This window comes from Mustela erminea, chromosome 5, assembly GCF_009829155.1.
Source record: "Mustela erminea isolate mMusErm1 chromosome 5, mMusErm1.Pri, whole genome shotgun sequence".
Classification (NCBI taxonomy): Eukaryota; Metazoa; Chordata; class Mammalia; order Carnivora; family Mustelidae; genus Mustela; species Mustela erminea.
This window is the reverse complement of record NC_045618.1, coordinates 127,391,553-127,417,390: the sequence shown is the minus strand read 5'-3', so window position 1 is coordinate 127,417,390 and position 25,838 is coordinate 127,391,553. Positions and strand designations below refer to the sequence as shown.

At 36.5% G+C, this 25,838-nt stretch overlaps 1 protein-coding gene across 1 annotated transcript in view; it reads right to left on the bottom strand.

Annotated features, from left to right (window-relative positions):
* The window catches only part of DIO2 (iodothyronine deiodinase 2), a 76,882-nt gene extending 66,820 nt beyond the window's left edge, over positions 1-10,062 (bottom strand). The window contains 3 exon segments of the mRNA XM_032344801.1: positions 6,806-6,881; positions 7,521-7,612; positions 9,936-10,062. The gene's annotated coding sequence lies outside the window, so the exon portion shown is untranslated.
* Positions 10,063-25,838: the final 15,776 nt, after the last annotated feature.

The following is a 25,838-nucleotide window of genomic DNA, read 5'->3' as shown; positions in this document are numbered from 1 at the left end:
GGAGAATAAATAATTACATATGTTTTCTCTAATAAATGGTTCAGTAGTCCTCCCCTTTATTATACTTTAAGTTCATGTACTAATTGAATAATACACATTTTAAGATAAGAATACATTTGCAAATGTAACATATCCACATGGCTATTGAGATATATAATTGGTTTTGGAAGTGTTTATCACTATTGAAAAGGTTGTGCCTAAAAAAATTGTCAAGTTGTTTCCTCTCAGTGGTTTAATAATGATAATTTTTTTTAAAAATTGAGTTTTATACATAGGGAGTCAATATTAATTATTACTATGAATCTGAATGTTTGGAAACTTATCAGAATATTTACAATAAAAATAAAAGAATACCTGAAGACTTGATTGACTATTACAATTGCTTTCTTATGAAAGAGTGAACATTTACCAAAGCGCATCTTTCTTTTGGTATACCATAGCACTAATCATGTTCTACAAAATATTTAGCAAAGAGGAATATTAAAACCAAGAGAAAAATTATCTTTCACCTTAATAGCCAATGATGATTTCTACTAGACTCTTTCAACTTATTGCCATTGAACTACTATTACCTGTCTGTGGGTAATAATCTTGTAACTCTGTGAAGAAAGGGTTTATGGATGAGAACACCTAAATTTTAGAGAAGTTATGTAAGTTGATTGAGGTCACGTTGCAAACAAAACAGAAACTTGATTCAACTTCAAATGGATCCAACTCAAAAATTACATGGACCTTTTTTAATTATACCATTACATTATGCTTTTCTCTATAGCCAGCAGCAGCTAATGCTCTTCTCAGTACCACCATTACCAGGATCTTGCCTCCTAATCCCTTGAACTATATACATCTAAACCCTCACAGCAAAGTAGTGCAAGTGCTCTCTGGTGATTTAAATTAGAACTGGAGGTTCCCAGGAATAGAGCCGAACTTGAAGATGAATTCAAATCTGGACATTTGGGGATAAAAAGCTACAAACAAAGAAGCTTGTTCTGCATAGTAGAAGCCTCCAAGAACAATAAATGCCAGGGTCAAAGGGATAGAGAAAAGCAGAGTGTAGCCCAGCTAGTCTCAAATGCACCAGCTCTGTGCTATCTCTGTGTTGGAGGTACCTCTGTTATCTTACAGTTCTAAATAATCTGTCTACACCAGAGTACTCATGAGCAGTGCAGATTTTACTGAAGATTCTGTAGGGAAGATGGAGGAGGAGATTTAAATCGCACATCTCTCTAAAACCTTTAAAGGCTTCCATTAGATGTTTCTCTTCTTTTCCAAATCACTACCAAGACCTTCTTTTTTCTTTTTTTGCCTCTTCTCTTTCTCCACATGCTAGCCAACCTTGCTTATTCTTCTCTCTTTCCTCCCCGAATTCTCAGAATCTTCAAGTGCATCTCCCTTTCAGAATGCCGAAAATTTCAGCTCTGCTTCAGGGACCACCTTCAAATTGCACTCAATCCCCTAGACACACAGAAAAACAAAGGCTTCTGATTTACATCACTCACCATCCATAAAAGCAATGAGAGATTACAGCATTTTCCAAAATAACCTTGGTTCTCCAGAATTCGTATCCATAAAAATTTATCCAGAATCAGTGTTCATGAACATTATGTGGACTGATATTATTCTCTGCATAAACTCTGCCTGTCTCCATGTTCACTCTAGACGTCCTCACCTCAATCATACTCTCATCCTTACTTATTTCAAATCCTGAACCTGGAGTCTGACTTTGGCCAAAAGTCAGAATGGACCCTGCTTCCAAAGATGGTCACCAATAAAAATCAACAACACCCCATTTATTCAGCATTTCCTGTGCACTTGGCAGTGTGGTGAACACTTTAAAAATAAGCAATTTAAACCTCCCAAGAAGTCCATGAAGTAGGTATAACTGTTCATATCTGTCCCTTGGCCTTTCCCTTGCATAAAACAGGACTTTCGTCTTGGTGCTCATACATTAGTGATAAAAAGACAGTTTTCTCAGTAAGCAGCCAAAAACAACACAGATGGCTAGATAACAATTACTTAGTACTGACCTTGATCTCACATCTTAATGATTTAATAGGACAAATAAAGTATGCCATTTTTAAAAATTTAATTCACTTAAGTTATGTAGTGCTAAATAACTTCTCAAATGGTGTCACCTACACAATCTTCACAGTAACACTAAGAAGCAAATATTGTAATGACCCATTTTCACAGACCAAGAAAGGAGACTCATAGATATTAAGAAACTGACATGAAAACCTATTAACAAATGGCAGATATAACAGCTGTCTTATAATCTCCCTTACAGCCTATATACTTTGAATAATATTGTGATTCCATATAATTATGTATATCAACTATATTGGATAGTTAACTACATAACTATATAAACACACACAGGCACACAAACACACACACAGAGTAGTATGTGTTGTAGGGGCCAAAGCCAAGATGGGCCACTTCGGATGAACATTATTTTATTTTTTTTTTTTAAAGTCATTATTTTTTTTTAATTAATTTTTTATTTTTTATAAACATATATTTTTATCCCCAGGGGTACAGGTCTGTGAATCACCAGGTTTACACACTTCACAGCACTCACCAAAGCACATACCCTCCCCAATGTCCATAATCCCACCCCCTTCTCCCAAACCCCCTCCCCCGAGCAACCCTCAGTTTGTTTGATGAACATTATTTTGAGCTGAAAGCAATCGATACCCCACAGGCTCAAGAAAAACTTTTGGCCTTCATTTAACTACAAAGAAGAATCTAAACTGGGCATCTTTCTCAGAATAAGGGTTATTAGCAAAGGTAATTTTTTTTGTAAGTGACCCATTTGCATCACAAGGTAACATCTAATTATTGAACATCTGGTCTTCTTATTCCCTATGAATTGCATTCTTCTGAATCCCCAGACCCTTACCACCTTCTCCTTAATTCAGGATGACAAAAATACTTCATGTTGCCTGACTACCTTTGGAATTTCCATGTCTTTGTGGATTCCCCATGCATATGCTATTAAATTTGATTTTCTCCTATTAACTGGTCTCATGTTATATTGATTCTTAGTCCTGGTAGAAGGCCCTTTGAGGGGACAAGAATTCTTGCTCACTGAGAGTGTGATTGTGTGTGCTAAAGAAATGGCAACTGGTTTAACAAGGCTGACGTATTTAATGCAAAGACTAATAGCTCAACAGTTAGCCCTCTGAAAAAGCAAAAAATTCAAGTGTCATGAATCGACTCAGAAATTTATAATCATAACGTGAAAAATTTCCCTTAATTTCATCATCTGTAAACTAGAGATTACTATTATAGAATTTCATGTTATTTTAAAAAAAATACAACTTTGTTTCAGTTTATGTATGGATGGTACTGGGGGTTGGCATACCACAATGTTTTCAGAGCTGATGGCATCTAAAATTCTGAACCCAGAGCTGATAATATAGCACATTCTTTCATACAATATCTACTGAAAGGAGGAAAAAATAGGGTGGTAGCTAAAAGGAACAATGAAGGTAAGGAGCAATCTGAATGAGTAGGAAAACTGAAATCAAGACAACTTAACATATATGCCATAAATTACCAAGTGAATATGAACTGCAAAGTGTAGTTCAAGTTTCAAATACAAAAGGACTTCCGAGAAATGAGATGATGACAATCGTAACAATGGTTAACATTTCTCTCACATAGGACAATTTGCCAAGAACATTATATGCATCATTTGCTTAATCCTCCCATTGATTACACAAGGTGTTATTAGTATCATCTGCATTTTGTAGAGAGTGAGGCCTCAAGGGGTTATGCAAGAGCTCACCAGCCTGTGAATGTTATTAGCCACCATTTCTAAATTGTGGCCACCAGCAGTGGCATTCTCTCAAGCAAAAGGGAAGGTGGGGTGGGAAGAGGAAAACGTGGAGCTGCCAATCCACATAAATTTACAAAACAAAAGAAGAGTAATTTCAAACTCTGAAGTTAAAAAAAAAATGGAGTAATTCATGGCAGCTCAAACATTAGAAACTGAAGAAATTCTGTAACAACAGGGGCTTAATAAAAAGAATAAAATAGACTATAAATAAATAAAATGTATAATTGAACAAGTGTGTTCCAACTGGCTCTTCCTGTGGAGCTGCTATGGGGGGTTGAGGTGGGGGGACAGGGTGGGTGGAGTCATTACTGAAAAAGACACCAGAGATGCATCCTAAGAGTAATGCAAGGAATTCTCACTGAGAACAATGAAAAGAGAATAGGAAAAACTTACAATGTCATAAAATCACAAACATGTGGGCAAGTATTTGAGTTAATTGCTTGAAATAAGGTTTGGAAAATGATTCTTTAGCTAATGTCTTCTTAGAAAGAACAGAAGAACATTAAGTAATTTGATCCCAATCATTACAAGGGAGGTTTATATAAAATTCCCTGTTTCTCAGAGCCTCACCTTAACTTGGGCTATTCACATCACCATTTTTGATTCCAGAGTACTAGAAACCAGGCTCATGCAGTCATGAATAGAAAGTGAACATGCCGTGGTGGGTTTCTTTTCCCTTACTCAGGGTTTTCCTGTGGGGTGTATATGGAAGGAGTTACATCATGCATAGCTAAATTATATTCAGTTCATCTGATTATAGACATCCCTTCCAGGAAAGCTTCCGTGCCTGATATGCTCAACTCTATTACCCAACTCTGAGGCACAATGAAAGATTCATGAGGACAATGACAGTATAGAGGTGTGAAATGCGAGATACCCAGGAGAAGATGAAATTCATTGCTCAATCACCATGTGTTTTATACAATACGGTGTGGCAAGCTGCATACATGATCAAAAACATATCGTTATAAACTATGGCACCTCATACTTTAGTTATCATCTCTGCAGATATGCAAAGTAATATCTCACCTAGGCAGAATGCTAATGATGAACAGAAGATGGTCATATTTCTGAATAGCTAGTACACACCTACGTCCAAAACTCATACCTAAAACTTTCATATTTCATTCAGTGAAAAGTTTATTGGACTCTCACTTAGGACCTGTTTAGTTTTATTTTACATACAATTCTAAGAAATTTAGTATAACATAAGATTACTCTAAATCAAAATCACAGGCTGTCCCACGTCCCCTGTCCTCACCATGATTTGGTGAAGGATTTCATATCTCAAAGCCTCCACTGACTCAGCTGTAAAATGGGTATTTCATGGAATGAAGATGTAATCAGCACATTGATGTAAAGTATAAACAGAACACAAGTGCCCTAGAGGTCAAATGCAGTTTTTTTTTTTTTCATAGAACCTGGTATCACATTGTGAACCAACTACTTTATCTGAGACTTAATCATCTCAAAAGCAACTCTTTCCCATGCCAAGGAAAAAGGCTATTCTGGAATTCTTATGAGAATGATTATACATCTATCTCCACAGGGGAGACTCCCCAAGGGATTTTCAAAGGTAACTGTAATTTATAAGATTGCCTTTTATTGCTAGTGTTGATATCTCCCTAAGAATTCAAACTGCACAGCCGTCTTAACCTAACTAGCACAGGAGTATAGGGCTCTGGTTACCCTCAGTGCACTGCATTATCATCAATGCTTGTGATGATGAATAAAGTCATCAAGAAAGGGTTAAGTGTGGGTTCTTTAATGCCCTGATAAAGAAGACAAAGTAAAGAGACATGTTTAGAAAGATCACCCCTTTAAAAGCCAAGAATTTAAACAATATTTTTTTTTTCAGGAAACTTAGAGGTTTCAGTGAAGAAAATTCATTCATTCCAAGCAGAGCTGATCACAGTTGCAAAATATAGGATCACCGTCTTCCCATTCCCTTATACAGATGGTTTAATACTCTGTTGTCAGGACTTGAACTCAAGATTACCAAGGTAACTCTTTTTTAGGTGGAAAGAAGGAGTTACCTAAACATATGCCTTTCCATGACCTTTGTTTACTGTACTAAATTGTTTATCTTTTTTTTTTTAATTGATTTGTACAAGCTCTTTACAAAGGCCCTTGAGAATATTAGGGATACCAGGCTTTGCTTCTGAATTCTAAATAAATTTCCACAGTTCACCCTTTGTTTTATGGGTTTTTTTGTTTGTTTGTTTTTTGTTTTTTTGCTAGAGGCTTTAAATTTTAGTGTAATGAAATATGACATATTTTTCCATTATATTTTTTTCTCTTACAATGAAATATCATGTAAAGGGAAACCTTTTCCAATCTGAGATGATTAAAATATTCTCCTATACTTTCTTCTAGTCCTTGTGTGCTTTTAGTTTCACGTTTAAGTCATTAATCCAATTATAGCTTATGTTTGCATTAGGCAAGGTAAACAAATTTCCAATAAAACATCTTGTTTGAAAATATAATTCTTTACTTCTTAATCCATGCAGATAAAAGCATGGATTTTTATACTATGCCTAGGAAAAATAAGTGGAATAGATTTTCCTTGTTATTGTAAGTTATCAAATACTCATCTCCATTAAAATATGTAAACATTTTAAGGGTGCCTGTGTGGCTCAGTGGGTTAAGCATCTGCCTTCAGCTCAGGTCATGATCCCAGGGTCCTGGGATGGAGTCCCACAGGCTCTCTGCTCAGCAGGGAACCTGCTCCCCCCCACCTCTCTCTGCCTGTTTTTCTACCTACATTGATCTCTCTCTCCGTCAAATAAATAAAATCTTAAAAACAAACAAACAAACATGTAAACATTTTGGTATCATGATGAAAAGGAAAAGAGAACTAACACAGTGCCAAAAATATGCCAAGTACTGTCCTTACTACACTATATACACCACTTCATTGAATTCTAATGAAGGTGAGATTCAGAGCAGATAATAACTTACCCCCAAGTCACGAAGCCGGTGAAGTGGAGCAATGGTTCAAAACCAATTTGTTCTAACTTTAAAACGTATATTCTTTCTGCACAAAGACACAGAAATGTTACAACATGTCTAGGGGATGCACGATTATAATATTTAATGGTTAATGTTATTTTTTCCCAAATGCTAAGTGGCCCATATAATGCCTTGGATAACAATTACTATCTTCATGCTGTATCCAAGTATCTACAGAGCAAAAATGGTAATATAAACAGAACTCTATTCTTGGGTAAGGTGAGTGCTGGAAAATTAATTATTATCTCTTTTTCTAATTCTGTGTTCTGAATTTCTAGAGTGGAACTTAGTACAGAGGTGACATGATAATCTACAAAAGTTCTAGGCAATTGGGGAATTTTTGTGATTCTAGGTATTTTTTTCAGCCTCTATACACTCATGAGAATTATTAAGGACCCACATAACAGCTTTGTGAAGTAGCATCAAAATAAAGTAAATTCTGTTGTTTGCACATATAGCCCAAAAGATATATTTAAGTTAATGTTATGCACACTATTTTTCCTATTAATACCATGTCAACACAAAAGGCTTATAGCACTTTGTTATGTGAAACACTACCACATATATTACTGCAATTGATTTCCACAATCACCACATAAAAGGAAAAGCAAGGCAGTCATTATTTTCTCTGCTTTTACAAGGTGACAGAAGTTGCACTGCTTACCTAGATCCCAAGGCAGGGAAACAAATGAAGAAGGGGGTCTACAACTCAGCTCCTGGAATTCCTAATTCAGTGCTTTCTACCTTGCTGTACTCCTTTAAAAAGAAAAGAAAAACCCAGCTTTCATTTTGAAATTCTAATAAAATAATTTCTAAATGGTGTGTTTTATTAACATCTACCCTGTAGACCTAGCCTCTTATAAAAAGAGAAACTGTAATCTCAGTCCTTAGAGCTATTTAAGAAGTTAACAGGACACGTATCTGTCCTTGAGGATTGAGAAAAATAGCAGGTTGACAAGAAAATCTGCTGGGTTTCATGCTAAGCCAATAATGAACAGTCATAAAGGATTTACAACCACTTTCTTATCTTTTGGGAAAAAGTTCAATTCTTGACACACTGATAGACCTACTATGTGCAGAGCATTCAGAGGGGTACAAAGAAAATACGGTGGTAAGTGAGATGCTTGAAACCAATATTGACTGTGTGTCTCTGAGAGTATGGAATTTAAGGGAGTTCCTCAACATAACTCTCTTTCCAATTTTTTACCTAATTAGTATGTATTTATTTTAGAATAAGAAATAAATAAATAAATAATGTATGGAAGTGGATAGAATATAGTGCGTTCTTGTTTCTAATAGAACAGGCCTCACATGTTAAACCTCTTTGTACATGCTATTTGGCTATGTGGAAAGAGAGGAAAGCCACACTGATTGAGCATGACGATGTCCAGGCATTTTCTTAGATGATTAGAAACATTAATCTGATTTACATCTCACCACAACTTTTCAAGGGAAATCTTATCATCCTCATTCCATAGATTTAGAAACTGGCTCTTGTTGAAAGTATATGATTTGCCTTTGGTCACACAACAAGTTTTCAGACCCCAAGTACAGTACTCTTTTCACATTCCCATAATACCTTTCTTTTTAATCTTATAGACAATAGGCCTGCCTATTGCTGAGAATACCAGTCTGATTTATGACCACAAAAGAAAATCATGTGTAGTCCCTAGGAGCCCCATATTCTTTTTTATTTGCTGTTCCTAATACACCAAATATAAATTCTTAGTGAATTATTCCTGGTTCCAATGAATTATTGCACTGAGTTTATTATACCCAACCATTTGGTTTGCCTGTTGATCAAGTTTTCCCAGTAGATAAAATGGAAAAAAATATCAACCACTTGTTTTAAACTGATGTAGTTCAAGCAATTGCCTGAAGTGTTCCCTAACTGATATTAACTACACACTTAATACTACCCTGAAATTTTAATTTCTACATTACAGGTTAGAAACAAAACATGAAACAAACAAATGATTCGAGTTGAATGTAGAGACCATCACTTAATGAAAGAAAAATTCTAGAATTATAAATTAACAAAACAAAAGTGTTTTTTAAAAAGTCAGCAAATAGTCAGGAAAGTTCAGACTGGATTAATATAAATCAGCAAGATGCTAAAGATTCCAATATGTGCAGCAAGATTAATATTTACAGAAAAAAAATAAGTAAAATGATTAGATATTTTTGAGAAATAAAATTGCTTCTAGCCATCAGGAAAATGGTTTTTCTTGGAAAGTTTTAGTGACTGAAATGAGGGACAAATGGGATTTCTGGGGACTCAATGACATTCTGTTGTTTGATCTCAATACTGGCTAAATGTGATGCTCAGTTTGTGTATTTTCTGTTTGTATATCACAGTTCAATAAACATTTCTCAGAAATGACTTCTAGCAGTGAGACAAAAAACACCCTGACTGGTTTTTAATGATGTTTTTTGCATCTTTGCACTATAGAATTTTTTTTTCAAAAGAAAAACAAAACAAAACACAAACAAGAGTCATGAGAATAGTTTATATAGGGGATATCTATTCATTTGCAAAAGAAAAAGACAAAAGAGAGGCACCTGGTGGCTCAGCTGGTTGAGCATCTCCCTTGAGCTCAGGAAGTGATTCCAGGGTCCTTGGATTAAATCCAGCAGGAAGCCTCCTGCTTGGCAGGCAGTCTGCTTCTCCCTCTCCCACTGCCCTTCCCCCACCCCACCCTGCTCATGCTCACTCTTTCCCTCTTGTGTGCTTTATTTCAAATAAATAAATGAAATCTTAAAGAAAAGAAAAGAAAAGATAAGAAAAGTAAAGAAAAGAAGAAGACAAAAGAAAATCTCTTAAACTCATTCCACTAAAGGAAAAAAGATGAGTTCCTCTTAGTATTCCATAAGTATTTGATCTGGATATGAAGAGGTGATCTAAAGTCCTCAGGCACAACAGAGCCCAATCAACTCCCCTTTCTTCTCACAACGCATATGCTTACACGCACAAATACACTCACAAACGCATGCGTGCACCCCAAACCATGTAAACCATCCCTGAAAATAAGTCTCTGATCTATAAAGAGTTACTATTGAGCAGGACTCAGATACTTACATTTCTAAGGGTCAACTTCAGGATGATTTTAATTGGTATCAAATCTGACAAGCCAAGAATGTGTTGTGCTGATCCATGAAACTTATTTTTAAAGTTGATTATTTGAATCCCCAATTCTATTGAAAGCCTATTAGAAGATAATTTTAAGATAGTACACTTAATTTCAACAGAAGCTAGTAATTCTCTAACGTTAGAATTCAGAAGGATTATCTGGAACATTTGTTGACCACATAGACTTGTAATCTTTATGTCAGAGACCTTGATTCTGTAGATCTGTAGGGCCCATCCCAGAAGTCTATGTTTTCCAGAAGCATGCCACGTAATTCTGAAACAGATAATCAGCACACCACACCTTGAGAAACACTGCCACTATTAGAACCTCACTTATTCATTTCCTGCCATACTCTGCATGGGATTCAGAGAGATCACAATACAAGCAGGGTGCATGGACCTGGATAACCAGATGTTTTTCATCCTGGAAATCTAACAATTGATGATTTAACACCATACTAGAGTAAAACAAGGGAGAACAGCACACCCGGACAGGTGACTTCACCATGTTCTCTTAGTAAGTGTGACAAGATGTACCCTGGCTAAAGTACTGTGCATTTGTAAAATTTGTTCCAGCACTTTCACAAGCCTTCATCCTATGAGACACAATAGCTTATGTGAGAGAAAAGGGCTCAACTCAGAAAACTTTTATGACACCCTGACCCATGGTTAGCTAACACCTAACAAAGACTTTGGCTAGCTAGCCGGCAAACCCTCCATTTGAAGACAAGTTTCATCCATGGAAGCTGTAACTCAACCTGTCACAGCAAGTATACCAGCATTACATCGGGACTTTCATGGGCTGTCAGTCACAGGATGGCTTACTAATTTTCTGCAACCCAGAACTTCATCAAGCTAGAAGCAACAGCTACCTTGTTTACCCTCATTCTTAGGCAATCTTTCTCTGCATTATCATTTTGATCACTAATGTGCTTGCATTGACAAGAGCCAAAGAAAATTAAAATGCAACCCAGAAACAACAGAAATGTGTCATCCTGGAACGGACATGTGGTCCGTCCAACCTAGGCACCTGCTTCTCATGATGAGTAATGCCAGATGTTTCAGGGAAAGATATAAGTCTCTATTACACATGTGCTTTATGCAATTGTGCAATGATACATCACAAGGGAGTTTTCTTTTTCTGACCCTGGGTTAAGCATCATTTGCAGCCTAATATTTCAAGACATCAGTCCTTGAACTCATGACCCCTACATCCTTTACAGCACTCTCTTAAGAAAGAAAAGAAAAGAAAAAAGAATATTTGTTCAGTATGTTTCCTCATCAACTCTGGACCAAGGCAATTATACTTGTAGACAACACTTTCTGGTTTCCATTAAGGAGATGGCTGGATATTTGATATAAGGACAATATTTGTTGGATACAGTAGGTAAATGAGAACTAGCTCACATTTGCAAATAGCTTGGAGAAAAAAAAAATCACTATGCTGATAATGCTCAAATTTGGTATTAGGAAAACCTTCCAGAATCTTTATAGCTAACAGCATAATTTGGGTAAAATGACAAAAAAAAAAAAAAAAAAAAGCCAAAAACAACTAGCAACAATGGCAAGAATTATAAACACTAACAATTTCTCTTTCATTATATACTCTTGAAAAATTTCAATAAGAAACATAACAACAGTATGGCTTATTCATTTGTTGAGTGGATATTTATAGAATACATTCTCTATTCAGGGAAGTTAAGGACTAGGAAAGGACTAGGGAAGTAGTCATGGGTTTTACCCTTACATAGTCCAAAAGAGGAAATGGGCAATTGTTAGAGAAATAAATAGATAGTATAATGCCAAATTGAGATACATGCTATAAATGAAACCAGCATGGTTATAATAGAGAAAAACTGGAGATACCTCGTTAGAGTGGTCCAGTACATTTTATCCAAAGAAAATGTACATCTGTACATTTCAAAGCTGAAATGAAAGGTTAAGAAGATTTAAGATCATGCCAAGAGCAGCAGGGAAGTGTTCAGAGTAAAGGAAACAATGAGGTAAGTCCTACAGGTAAAACCAAGCACGGTGTGGTCTAAGAACTGAAAGGAAGGGGAAGTCAGTGTAAATGGTAGTCAATAACAACCAGATCTTGTAGGACTTTGTAGGTTATTGTCTAGAGTTGGAACTATGTAAGTGAGATGGGAAACCATTAAAGAACTTCAAGTGGCATAATGGTATAAACATATTTATGTTATTTAAAGATCACACTGGATACAGGGGGAGAATGTAATGGAGGAGACAAAGTGTGGGGAGGTCTGTTAGAGCACTGATTCTCTAACATTAAAGTACATAGGAATATCTGGTGATCTGGTTAAGATGCAGATTCTGATTTGCAAGTCAAGGGTGGGATATGAGATTCTGCATTTCCAACAAGCTCCCAAGTGATGCTGACACTACTGGTCCATGGACCACACTCTCTATAGTAGAGCATGAGACTACTTTCACCACAGTCCACACTTTTGTCTCTTTCAAGAAGGTGGCTTGAGTTAGGATGGAAAATGTGGTATTAGAGGAAATTTGACAGATTTGAGATACGTTTGGGAGTTATAACTACCAGATTTGCTATAGCATGCTTCTTTACATCATAGTAGGGTCGAATTAAGAAGACCTCTGAAACCAAAATTTATGCAACTAAAAGGGGTCCAAAAATCTCAACATTGCTTATGGTTTGAGCTAACAGCTGAGGAATTAGGCAGAGATGGAAACATTGAATGATAGGCTAGAGCTTAGCTTGGGGAATATCAGAAGGGGTTGAAGGAGTGGTAGGTGCAATAAAGCTGTTGCCTGGGGCTCAGCCTGATAGGTAGGGAGTTATGAACAGTGGATCAGTGAGAGAAGATGACCACAAATGCACAAGAAAGAACCAATAACCTCAAACTCAGGTACTTTGTTCTGCCACATTCTAGCTCTGTGTCTCTGGGAAAAAACTAAACAACCCTCCCCACCAAAAAGCACCAGTCTTATAACTATTTCTTCATTTAATAAAATATGATGCAATGAGATCATAACCATGAAAACATTCAGCACGGCATCTATCATAATGAGAAGGTATTAATAAATATCAAGCGAATTATACTCATGTGTTTCCGTGGATGACCAGTTCTGCTTCTTCTGAAGACATAAAAAGAAAATTGCTTATGTAGCTATAGGAGGGAGTGATTTCATATCATGGAGGGTGTCCACATGCAACCCATGTTATTTCTGTTTTCATAAAGATGCTTTCTGACAATGAAGTTGGAAAGCCTTTTCTTAGAAGCAACGAATAAGTATCACCTTTGAATTAAAAAAAGAGTCCACACTTCTGGAAATGCTTCAGAGGAAATTTCCAATTAAATAAAATATTGTTAATACAGAACTTAAAGAGCTTATCCAGTCCCTTCACCATACCTGAAAGCATCCCAAAGATGCAGCCAACTCTTATATTATCAAAACTCGTAGAAGAGATTGGCAACAATCTCTTTCAGGTTCCCAAGCAATGGCCATCAAGATTTTTTCCTTGATTCTATATCAGTCCTCTACTGTTGTTCGTTATATTACTTGTACTAAGAATAAGGCTTGCTGACTTTATCTTTACTGGTTAAATTTAATGTCATTCACCTTGACTACACTTGTAGAGGGAATAGAAAATACCTGGTCACTGTACTCTATTACTCAGGTCTGTTGTGAAGTTAGACCGACCGACTTCAATTAAGCCTCTTTTGTAATTAACAGCAAATATTTGTGTCCAAGCAAAGTGCCAAAAGTCTCCCCAAAGCTGTTTGATCTCTCAGTGGGTAAAACATGACCCCTATACACATACTTTGCATCATGAATGCATGGTGATGATAGTTTTCCCAGTGATACAAAGGCAAACTCAGTCTTTTCAAATGACAAATATAAAACAATTAGATTCTTTATAATTTTTAAAGTGACGGGCTTTATGTCTCTCTCAGGATAGGGACAAATTTACAGAGTACAATTTGAATAGCTTTATGAATCTCTTTACTTGTTGAACCTTATGCCTGAAATAAACGAGGGATCTTCTCCCAAAACCCTCTGCATCCACCCCAGGCAAGGCAGGTGTAGTCTCAGTGCCCACATTCCTTTTTTTTCTCTGCACTAGAATAATTCTCAGATTCTGAAAGAGGGCCTCTGGAATTTCCATGGACAATCCACTCTAGTAGAAAAGAAGTGATACTTTTGGTCAACTAAATATCCCAACCACACAAACTTCTGAATCCTATAAACCACTCATTCCCTTCACTTGGTCTCATAATAAATAATACCAAGTTTGGGGGTTTCAGAGTTGAAAAATTTTTCAAGAACTTAACAGGAAGGCAATTATCTCTCACCTGTATTTCTAAAATGACCTTGATCAGGCTCTCCCTACCTCCAATTCACCTCACTTAAATCCATCCTACACTGACCCCAAAGGAGATATCCAAGGTGCAGATTGGATCATGGTGCTCAGACAATGGAAGAGCTTGTATTTAACACATTAAACCCATCGATATTCTTGTCTGACTCTCTCACTAAACTGTAAAACCTTTAAGGCAAGGAACAAATCGTATTCAGCCCATTAATCCTACAAGCTAACACCAGGCATGACTTTTAACAGATTCTTCATAATGCTTACTTAATGAGTAAATGTTAGTTCTTCAGAATCACAGATTTCTAAAAATGGAGATCAAGGAAGAAAGTGGGGGAAAAAAGAGTAAATGGCAAAGATGTCAAACTATAGACTTTCTCTTTGTCTTCCTTTTGTTCCCCAGAGCAGTTAGAGTAATACCTGAAGTAAATACTTTATACCACAACCTCCTGCTACATCCAGAGCTTCTGAGATCACCATCATTTCCCAAGTGATATGCAAGGAAGTCATACTTTACACCAACACATTATTACTGAAAGCTGTCTTCTAAGTTTTAAGTAGAATGGAATGGAATGATGTTTTCTAAACCCAGTTTCACCAAAATGGATTTCAGTACATATCCGCCAGTGATGATATCTCAATATCATCTACCTGTCTATGCCTACCACACACACTCACACATACAGGTTTTTGATACAACAAATCTTACTTAGATATATGGGGGATAAATCTTACTCACTCTTAACTACCATTCCTCCTTGGCTCCCCTAACTGCATTATAATCATAGTCATTACTGCCTTAATGATAGTAATAATGCTTTGTGCTTCTACAGCACTTCTCAGATGATCTCAAAGCATGACTGCATTGTGACTATAAAAATTAAGAACATTTGCCTCCTCTGGAGATGGTGTTTATAATAAGGGCAGGAACTCACAGACTTGTCTGACACCCACAAGTCAAAATTATGGGAGGCTTGCACAGATTTGTTTCTTTTATTTAGTTAGGAAAGGGTGATTTTATGGACACAGGTCAAGACAAGTCTCTAGAGGAGCCCATCAAAGAAGGAAGACCTATTTCTTATCCAACACTCTCTGACCTTATCAAATACATTTTATACTGACAAGGAGGACAAGAAAATTTAATGTTTCCATAGTTTAAATCTGCAAAAGTGCCTTTCAAGTCAAGACAACAAATTGACCAGCTGCCCTATGTAGTCTTTTTCTTTGGTCTCAAGCCAAACCTCTGTACGACTCAAACTTCTTGTCCCCTTTTCATGTGACACTTTCACAGTGCCCCAACTATTTCACTACAAGTTCTATATGGTCATTATTATAATTATGTTCCCATGATCCCAGGAAATCCCTTAGAAATTCTAGAAAACATAAAGAACCCAAATTCACCCTTCATGAGGACCAACCATCTATGAGAAGTATCCTAGGTCATGAGAGGCTAAGATATTTCTACCCTAGTCTAAGGCTTTTTTTAGGAGTTACCATGTACCCATGTAGTGCCAGGATAAGGCAAAGTACTGGGAACAATATGTAGAGATTTCATCTCTACCTTTGAGGAGCTCATATTCTTTGTAGACTAGAGACCATGAGAAGTGATAATTTGTCCCGTTTCCACACCATGACTGCCCCAAGAAGTTTATTCTCTACATGGCAGCAGAAAGATGAATTTAAAATACAAATGAGATCCTACTGCTCACCTTCTCAAAACCCTTTGATAGCTTCTCAGCACACTTAGAATGATATCTAATTCTAATCATAACTTACAGGGCTCCCTGGATCTCTTGCTGCCTGCCTGTTTCTCCAGTCTCATTCTTTTCCCTGTGAACCTTCTAACTGAAGACGCACTCCCTTCCTTTCTGCTTCTCTAAAAATCTAAGTATAATCACCTCCAGACTTCCACAGTTGCTGCTCCATTTTCTTATCACACTAGTCTAGAAGTATTATATGTCATCATATGACTTGTCCCCCTTTTTTTTTAAGATTTTATTTATTTATTTGACCGAGAGAGAGGTCACAAGTAGGCAGAGAGGCAGGCAGAGAGAGAGGAGGAAGCAGGTTCCCGGCTGAGCAGAGAGCCCGATGTGGGGTTCCATCCCAGAACCCTGAGACCATGACCTGAGCTGAAGGCAGAGGCTTTAACCCACTGAGCCACCCAGGTGCCCCTTGTTCCCTCAATTTATTCAGCTCCCCCTCCAGCCTCAACTTCTCAGAGAAACCTTCCTTGACCACTTCCTCTACCATGGCTATTCCAGTCTGTGATAGGTCAACTTTATCTTTTTAGCCTACTTTATATTTACTCACCATACTTACCCCTATCTGGCATTGTAATATATATGTTCATATGGTTGATTGCTCACCATTGATTCTGTCCACCAGAATGTAGGCTTCCTATGGGCAAGGATTTTGTTGCGTTCATTACTGTAACCCAAGCACCTAGAATAACACTCTGCCTATAGTGTCTGCTCAACAAATATTTTTTGATAAATAAATAGTGGAAAAGTTCTCTATAACTACATTTCACCTAATAATACCACGGGATCACCTATTTGTTCCTAATACCCTTAGGATTCTTTCAGGTCTTCAAGATGGGAAAAGGAAGGGAATGAATCTTTACCTGTTAAACCCAGACACACTGGTGTGGGCTGCAAGTAGTATCTATTTGCCCACAATCATCCTTTACTGCCCATAATCTCAAGTCTCTCTCTCCTTTACACATTAGGTGCTATAATTGTGATTTTATTACTGGAGACTGGCTGTTCAGTCATCAGGAAGCATCCTTCATTGACGTGTGTTGCCCCATTGACATAGAGAGGCCTGATAACTGTGTCTCTTTGTCTACATCTATTTCTAATTCCTTTGAGCAGGCTTAAACTTGATGCATTCACATACCCCAAGAAATTTCTTCCTGAGAGCAATAACAGGAACTGGATTGTTTTCATAAAGCTTCATGTCTACCTTGTCAGCCCCCAGGGGTCAATTTTTTTTTTTTTATCTTGTTGTCTTATGGGGTATTTCAAACTATCAAAACAAGTGTGTGCAACAAAAAAGCTACTTGGTTGGATTCACCAAGAGCCTGGATGCCTATCTATAAACACACACACAATTATGTATGCAAAATGCTAATAAGCAAAATGCAAAGGCACAAAATGTCAAGCCTATCAAAATGAGCACACAAATCTTGAGATATACCACACTGGTGCTTTTAAGTTCTGATAGGTTCAAATAAGTCTTGGAACTTAGTTTAAATGTCTCATTCATAATTGTCCCAACTTCTGTATAAAGCTGCCTCCCCAACAAGGATCACTCCCTCCTTTCCACCCCAATGTCCAATAAGAATATTGGTTCCCATTGCCCACTGGAAGCACTTTGTGGCATATGAGAAAACAGGCTGATGGCATTGTTTTTATAGGTCTTTTTCACTTTAACAATCACTTAACAGTCAGGTTGATCTCATTGACTGACAACAATACTAATTCAGAAAATGTGGTTTCTAATCACAAGGGATAAGCCTTGTTTTCTCAGCAGTATTTCGTGCCATCACCTGTTTTTCTAGAAAGTGAGGTAAAACACTGCAGTCTTACCAAAATGTTGAGGAAGTCATGCTGGTTTTCTTTTAAAACTGTATTGGGCTGAGCTAAAGAGAATATCAAAAACTTATTTCCTTTTCTGAAACTAAAATTGAACCAGAGCCATGTAGCCACACACCCATCTGTTCATACATTCACTTATCCCTTCTAATGTGCACTAAACATCAACTCCAGGGCAGACTCTGCTAGAACTAGAAGTATTAACAAGACACAGCCCTTGCTCTAAATCAATTATCTACCTTCAACAAAAGTTTCTGTCTTCAACAATAGCAATAGCTTTTACATCCAAACATATATAGCCTGTGGAGCTTTACATCTACTAATTTTCCTTTCATGACTCTACCAAAGCTTTAACTGAATCCACACTGCATATCTGTGATGTCGGGATTCTCATGCTTCCTTGACTGTTTATGCACAGTCTAAAATTTACAAAGTACTTTTCACATATAGCATTTCAATTAATCCTCATAACAATCTGTGAGTTAGATGTCATAAACCTCATTTTTTTATTATTTTAAACTTTCATTTTAATCACCCAGTACTCATTACAAGTACACTCCTTAATCCCCATCACCTATTTGACCCATCTCAACCCAACTCACTTCCCCTCTGGTAACAACCAGTTTGCTCTCTATAGTTAAGAGACTGTTTCTTGGTTTGCCTATTTTTTTCCCCTTTGCTCCTCTGTTTTGTTTCTTAAATTTCACCTATGTGAAATCATGTGATATTTGCCTTTCTCTGATTTATTTCACTTAACATAATCTCTCTAGCTTCATCCTTGTTGTTGCAAATGGTAAGATTTTATTCTTCACAGCTGAATAATATTCCATTGTTTATTTCATGAACATCATTTTATAGAAGCAGGAGCAGAACCTCAGGAATGCTGTGTCACTTGCCCAGGGATACACATGGTCTTCAGGGTAGAAATGGACATTTCTGACTCCATATAAATCTAATGTGGCTTCCATTTATCAACTATATCATCTCCTTTTAGTCTTCTTTTGTTGCATACTCCCTTAGCAAATATTTCTTAAGTGTGTACTATGTGCAAAATATTTGCTAGGCAGGAGTATTCAATCCTTGCCAGGCTGGTCAATTTCTTTAGTTCCAAAGTTGATCAAGTTGTTTATCTCTGTGTTCCCTGAATCTAGACCTAGTTTCCTCTGCAATTTCTAGACATATACTATACAATATCATGCAGAATCTGACTTCTTAAGTAAATGTCCATTTCAGCTCCATTTCAGAAAGGGTCAAAGCTTTTATCCATAACTCATATCATTTTTTTAAGTTCTTATTTTACATGGAGTTTTTAGCTATAGTACTTTTTTCCCCTTGCCCCACCTAGAGAGAAACCTAAGTGGATTAGAAGAGAAAGGGATAAGTCAAGTCGAAATTCTTCTATTGTACTTGAGAAACACAAGTGGATGAGCAGCTAGATGTGCCAGAGCCCATGGCAAGTGTAAATGGGAGGCCATGAATATAGATGACTACACCAAAGCTCAGGTTACATAGATAATTCTGTAATTTCTGCCACTTTTTAACCAGAACCATTTCTCTCATTACTCTCATCTCACACTTGCTGCTTGTTGAGCTACTTTAAAACCTAATTCAGAAAGATGGCCCTTAAGAAAGAAAGATGTGAAATCAAAAGCAGATGCTTTAATGTACTGGGGTCATGTCTGGGTCTGGAAATGGAAACAGGGACAGCAGGTTTTTATATTCTCTTGAGCAAATCCCAGAACATTCTTTAAAATGAAGCAGTCAAAAAATATAAATATTTCCATTAGTCAAAGGATACCAGACCAAGGTTTGACAAATCATGGACCGCAAGAACTTCTCCAAGTGGAGAGGTTTACATGAATACTGAGGCACTCATCATTACCAAGAACTTTTGTGGGACCTATGCACCCTTCTGTGTCATTTTCCAGATTTGATGGCACAGGATGTGAAAGAAAACAAGAATTGGAGGACAAAGGCACTGAAAGGAAATGGGTAGGGAAAATGAAAAGAAAGGAGAGAGGGTGGGTGGCATAAAAAAGAAAAATATTTTTAAATAAAGATTTTATTTATTTGAGAAAGAGAGAGAGTGTGTGTGTGAGAATGGAGGGAGGAGCAAAGAAACAGGAAATGGGAAGGGGAAAGCATCCCAAGCAGACTCTATGCTGAGCACAGAGCCTGACAAGGGGCTTTGTCTCAGGACCCTGAGGTCTTTACCTGAGTTGATACCAAGAGTCAGATGTTTAACTGACTGAACCACTCAGATGACCCCAAGAGAAAAAGGTTTGAAATCAGATCGGCATTAATTTAAATTCTGGCTTTTGCTTTGTGTCTGCCCAAACTGGCTCCTCTCTGTAGTGCACACAGTTATATTGACTGTAGGACAAATGTAAAGATTAAATGAGAGTTTGAATGAAAAGAGCCGGCATGGTGCTTGACAGAGCAGACCCTCAATAAAGACAGGTGGCAGTGACTTTTTTTTTTTTTTTTTTAAGAGTAAATGATTGAAGAAAGAGAGAGAAGAAAAGATGTTCTCATTGAATGGCATGTCATTCTCAAACCATATTTTTAATAAATTTCTATTTCTAAAAATCTACCTGGATAGTCCAGGATCTTTTAAATGGATTATTATTTGAACTATTCTGATAATTCTATAGTGTATGGATACAAAGGTAAAGCCGCCCAAAATAAAAACTGAAAAAAAAGTTTTGAGTGCACTGTTGTTCTCAATCAGAATCTCTTGTGCAGCTTTTGAAAGAAATCAAATTCCCAGGTCTGACATCCACCTAATTTGTTTTTAGTAGGTCTTGGGCAGGGTTTAGACATTTGCACTTTTTTTTTAAGTTCCACAGGTATTCTAACACCCAAACAAGGTTGTACACTGCTATTATAAACACTACATAAAGTTAGGCATTTGGGCAATGTGAGGGTCTTCCTACCACTATCCTAAATTAATGCAAAACACCAGTAGGGAAATAGACATTCAACACTGCAACTTTCTTTATCAGATTGAAATTGACAGAATATTTTATTTTCTGTATCTATTGGCTCAAACTTCTTCTGTGTTTGTACCCATCTATAAAATCAAGATATGCCCTATAAGAAAGACTATGGAAACCCAGTAAACCCTTCCTCTAGAATATACTCCAAGTTTTAACCAATCCTTCATGTGTTTATATAATGACACTTATAACTTAATGACATCTACTTCAAATGTATTGAGAAGCACACTGTTGAGAATAAGGCAAAGACAGTATGTAGCATGTCATGTTCTCAGGAGTGATGGTGGTAACATTATGTAATTTGACATTTTGCTTCAATTTGCTTGGCTGCCTCCATCTGTGTGAGTTATTGATTGGTGTATGGAAAATGAATTACTTCACTTCTGAATGGGTCATGAGGGAATTAAAACAATCAAGGCTAAATGGCTAATAATGTACCATGTTCTAGTAGAAGACCATTCATTGTCCATTGATCCTTGTGGAGTATACTTTTCATTCAAGATTACAGCTTTTCTTAAAAAAAAAACATCATTTCCACCAACCCAAAAGGAAAATCATTATAAGAACACAAAGTGTTTATTCTTATAAAGTTAACCATTTTACAAAGCTTTATTTGGAAAACCCAAATGAGCTTATAATGCATTTTTTTAAAATATGCAACAGAAAAATTGTTCCAAATAAATTTTAAAATGAAATGCCAGAAACTTGGGAAAATGTACTCAGTGGCCAAGAAAACAAAAGAATGGATGGTGATGAGAATTTCACTTCTCTTTCATCAGGTTCCATTTAGCTAAGGTCAGTCATGCAACTGCAGATAAACAAACAAAGGAACTTACATTTAAACATGGCACATTTCTAACAGGACTTCTCAGCACAGGGGAGAAAGACCATCTTGGTGTTCCCTACCTCATGGAAGCACCAGCTGCTTCTCATCACTTTGGGAGTAAGTTGTGAAGAACATTAGTGACTTATAATTAAAGTGAAGAAATTCCATTCAAATATAATCATAAAAGGAAATGACAGAGACACAAAGAAATGCAGAAATTAAAAAAAAAAATTAAACCCACTAAAACCTTAAAGGCCTGAAGTGACCTCAGATTATTAAAAAAAAAAAAAGACAAAACAACAACAAAAAAACAGACTGACCTTAAAAGAATTTTCCTTTGGATAGGAAAGCCACATCAACTGAGATGAATTCTGAGAAAAGAAGGCCTTATTGGTATAAACAGATACCATTTTTTTAAAGATTCTATTTATTTATTTGACATACAGAGATCACAAGCAGACAGAGAGGCAGGCAGAGAGAGAGAGGAGGAAGCATGCTCCCCGCTGAGCAGAGAGCCTGATGCAGAGCTCAATCCCAGGACCAATGTCTTTTTCACTATGTTCTTAAGACATCTAAGCAGAGACACACCACTGTGGTTATGAAACAGATTAATCTCTCACTGAAATAGTCCTTCATACGTTTTTTAATGAAAGGAAAGTACAGAAACAACCTAGCTTCATGGGCATAGTGATGCAGTCAAGGGCACCATCCAAAATATATGTGGGGGCCGTCAGTTGCATTAGTACAGTGTGGGTATATGGCAAAAAAAGGGGGCCTGATGAAAAAAAGGAGAGAAAAAAAATGATGCATCAAAAATATTTTTACCGTTTGCATGCCAAGTTACCAAAGTACTAGCCTGCTTTAGGTCTTGGAGACAACTAAGACCCTTTAGCTTTAATTTATATATTCCCAGACCTGAGTCACTGGCCCTAAATTCACTTGTATCACTGGGGATAACTTTACACTCTAAACAGATAGTTCTACTATTTGAATAGTTGGGAACCTAAAACAATATATTCAACGCAAAGCTATTAGTAAAAGTCCATTAAGACTTGCTTACCAGGGGCGCCAGAGTGGTTCAGTGGGAAAAAGTCTCTGCCTTCAGCTCAGGTCATGATCTCAGGGTCCTGGGATCGAGCCCTTCATCAGGCTCTCTGCTCAGCGGGGAGCATGCTTCCTCCTCTCTCTCTCTGCCTGCCTCTCTGTCTACTTGTGATCTCTGTATGTCAAATAAATAAATAAAATCTTAAAAAAAAAAAAAAAAGACTTGCTTACCAGATTCCATCAGCTCTCTTTATAACAACTCATTCGTAAGCTTCACTTTTCAGAAGCAACATGAAATAGAGGAAAACCCATGAACTGAAGAGCAATGGAGATCCCATTTGAGAAGCTCCGCCACAGGCCATGTGACTTTGGAAATAAAAACATTTATTGAGAAATTAGTATTTCCCAGGCACTGTTATCAGCACCTGACATGTATTATGTATAGTCTATATAATAGCTGTAAGAATTAGATGATATTATTTTACTGATTTTGAAATAGAGTGTTTCAAATGGCTAGTTACTGAAAAAGCCAATATTTGAACTCATGGTTCTAACTGTTGAGTGATGCTTAACCTCTATGCTGTACCATTCCTCAGCATTATTTAATTTGTCTGACTCTAATCTATGAGGAGGTAAAGATTATAATGATTACATAATACATAAAATGTCCTTAACATTCGATAGTGTTACCCTTAAGGGGAATTCTAATTCCAGTCACGAGGAGGTAACGTCCATATTTATCCTCCTACCTTAAACAAGAAAAATAGTGGGGGATAGAGGGCTGTAAAACAATGATATTCAAACATACAACTGGCAACACAGGCCAATGGTTCCTGAGGAAAATGAAACAAAACAATCTCTACAATTTCCCCCACTTACTGCCTGCAGAGTTTCCAGGCTGCAGTACAGAAAGGGGGATCCCAAATAGAACCAGAGGTCTTTCTGACTTGAGGAGACAAGAGATTGGAGTCCAAGGAGTCTAAAAGAGCTAGAATTAGTGAGGCAGCATACCAGAGAGAGAGTTACACAGACAGCAGCCCACAGAGATCTGAAGAGGGGGTGCTCTTGAGTTTTTGGCTGAATACTGATGTACATGTGTGTGAAAGGAAACTATCCAAGGGTAAGGGGAAAAAGGGGGAACAATTCCTGAAACTCACACAGGGCTGAGAATAGTTCTATTCCAACCACATGATTAAAAAGAACTCCTTATACACGGGGAATTGAGTATGGCATTACCTTAGAAATAGGGCTAAATTAGTCTTAGACTACAGGCTGCCCTTGGATCTGTCCTACTGAAACTTAAAAGAAAGGTTTAAAAGGATCAGACTGACTCTAAGAACTTTAACTGCAAACTAGAAGCCAAAAAGTCATCATTCAAATATATACAGTTCACAATGTTGGCATCCTATCAAAAATTACCAGGCATGTAAATAAAGGGGAAAGTATGATCCCTCTTTAGGAGAAAAATCAACCAATAGAAATAGATCCAGGGATAAAAATATGACAAAATTAGTAGACAAGGATATTAAAACAACTACTATAAATGAGTTCAAGGAGCTAGAGAAAGGGTAGAGAAATGATAAAGAGAAATGAAATATGCAAAAAGAACCGAATGTGAATTGCAGAATGTGATTGAAAGTAGATTAGACATTGCAGAAGAAAAGATCAGTAAACTTGGAGAAAGAGCAATAGAAAATATCCAAAATAAAACAAAGAGGGAAAAAAAGAATAAAATATAAAAGTCCATAAATGTGGAACAATATCATATGATCTAACATGCAAATGGAGAGGGGAAATACTTGAAAAAAATAATGGCAAAACAATTTCTGAATTTAATAAAAACTATAAACTCATAGATCCTATCAGTTCACCACACACCAGGCAACATAAACATGAGGAAAACCAATCTAACGCACATCATACTTAAACTGCTGAAACCAGTAATAAAGAGAAAATCTTAAAACATGTAATGAAAAATGCATTACATTTAGAAAACTGAAGGTAATAATGACAGCAGACTTCCTCTGAGAAACTATGTAAGCAGAAGACCATGTTATGACAGCTTTAAAACTATTGAAACCAAAACACTTTCAACCAAGAATTCTACACACAGGAAAAATATGTATCAAAACTAAAGGTCAACTTAAAGTTTTTCAAGCAAAAGCTTTAAGAATTTATCACTAAAAATTCTTCAGAGGGAAAATGATACCAGATAGAAATCGTGAAGAACACCAGAAATATAATGTGAGTAAATATAAAAAATTTTTTTGCATTTGTTAAATTTGTTTCTTTGAAAAATAATTCACTGTTTAGAATAAAATTAATAATAATATAGTATGGGCTTTATATGCAGAAGTAAAACGTATGATACTGATATAAAGGATTTGGTTTGGCCCAAGTCACTTAATTTCAGTTTAATGATATGCAAATGGGAGTATTTGTATTAATTCAATCTCTTCATTTAAAACACTTAGCATAGGAGCTAGCACATAGTCGCTGATGTTAACCATTGACATTACATTTATTCCTGAATTATTTGGATTTTTACATGGAAAGTAGGAGTGCATTACTTAGTGAAATGTCAAGCCATACTGAGATTGAAGAAAAAGGGAAAATCAGAAATGCTGATCCTGTTTTTATTTAAAATTTTGATATTGTGTTCATTATGGACTTTTTGCATTATTTTTTATTTTTTTAATATATATTAATATATTAATGGGGGAGGCATTGATACCTAAGTCTAGTGTCTCATCCTCCTCCCAGCCCTGTATCATTGATGTAAGTAAAAGAAGTGGGAGAGAGGTTTATTCCTTGATTACACAGCCCATTGATCAAACATGGTGGAGTTATAGGCATGACCTCCTGCTCTGAAAGAATTGGAGATGTCTGTAACCTAAGGGTTAAATGTTTTTTCACTATACAAGGCATTTCCTATGCCTTCTTTCAAATAGCCAATTCTCCTAAAAGTCATTCCACAAAGAATTCAGTTTATTGAAAAGTTGTTTGCACAACTTTTTATAAAAACGTTTT